Raw genomic sequence first — 1671 nt, 5'->3', positions numbered from 1 at the left:
GTAGGCTTTGTTGTTTCTTGCTCTGGGGACCACAGTATAGTCTGACCTGGCTCAGGTGTAGGCTCTGCCACTCACCAGGTCAGTTTCCCTCTGCACCTGTGTGCCTGTGAATGAGGACTGAAAGACAGCATGGAGGAGGTGACAGGTTTGTCAGGGCAGCAGGCTCATGGGTGATTTTTCTGTCCCATTTTTGAATTTCTATCATTGTCACAATGTGATTTGGCGTAGTTGTTAATAGGCTCTCCCGTCTGCAAGGTGGAGCACAGACTGCAAGGGAAAGGGTGGAAATGGGAGACCAGAGAAGAATCCAGGTGAGACCATGGTGGCTCAGATCACGGGCGGGAGAGGGGAGTGCTTTTTTTAAGGCACCAGACATGGTTGTTAGGAGCTCTGGGCTACAGTCCTGGCTTTGTCACCAGGTGGTGATCTAAAATTTTGGCAAGCTAACCCTGTTAAGACTATTCCCTCACCTACAAACTGGGGAGACCACTAGCTATCTCCTGAAATCCATTCCTCCCTTTTTTGGATACACTGCTGGACTACATTTCCCAGCCTCCCTGCAGTCACGTGTGCCCTTGTGTTAGAGTTCTCTAGAAGAATGTGAACAGAAGTAAAAAAACGTATGTGAGGTTCTCCTGGCCCTTACCCCTTCTGTTAGCTGGATGCAGATGACAACCAGGCCACAGGCTGCAGCAGAGTCACAAGTTGGAGGGAGCCTGGATCCCTGAGTTGCTGAAGAACTGCCCATAAATCTGAAGCCTGGCCTGGTTTGTTATGGGAGCAAGAAATACAGTTTTTACTGCAGTTGAGTCACTACGTATTTGGGACTACTTGGAAGAGCAATTCAGCTCACCGTAATTGTTAGAGGTTGTCAGACTTAAGTGAGCAGAGATCAAAGAGTTGAGTTTAGTGCAATAAAGTTTTATACAAATGCATAGATATATGTGACGGATGTTTTCCTAAAATTTGTGTCATGTGGGTGTCCCTAAAGTTGTTTGAAAGGAATCCTTTGGGAAATTAGTTTTCCAGTTGTTCAGTTTCACAAATCTGGATTTTGTGAATTCTCCATAAAGGGGAGAATTTTGTAGTTTAAGCCTTCAATCCCACCCTACATTTGAATTGCATGCAACATATAATGTCTTATTAAACTCCTGTCACAAAAGCAGGCCAGTTTTTATCCCCATTTTAGAAATAAGTGAAGCCCAAGAAAGGTCAGGTGATTTGCCTGAAAACGACGTGGAAGCTGTTAATGAGTTAAACAAGGATGCAGGCTCATCTAGTCTTATACCACCAAAGTGCTCAAAGAGCCTTAGCCGGAGCCAGCTGAGAAGTAGCCCTAGATCTAGAAACAGTGAAATGAAGCCTTTTATGCAGTCAGAGAACCTTTTGCTCCATACAGTAGGTGGTTGTCCCTTCTCAGCATACATGACTTAGAAGTTCATTGGTATCTCATGGCAAAGTATTCAAAAGAACTGCCTAATTTAAAGTTACACAGGCTTCTCATAAAAGGCAAACTCTCCTAATTGGCTGACTTTATGGTAACTGTCACTAATATGATAGCTAATATAGTTGGAAAAAATGTACTTTTTCTATAAGGTAAAGCAGTCTTTTTAAAAAATTTTATTGCATATATTTTTAAACTTTATTTTGAATTAATTTTAGGCTTACAGA

The sequence above is a fragment of the Miniopterus natalensis genome, chromosome 9 (assembly GCF_054644295.1).
Source record: "Miniopterus natalensis isolate mMinNat1 chromosome 9, mMinNat1.hap1, whole genome shotgun sequence".
Classification (NCBI taxonomy): Eukaryota; Metazoa; Chordata; class Mammalia; order Chiroptera; family Miniopteridae; genus Miniopterus; species Miniopterus natalensis.
Note: the sequence above shows the minus strand (reverse complement) of the source record.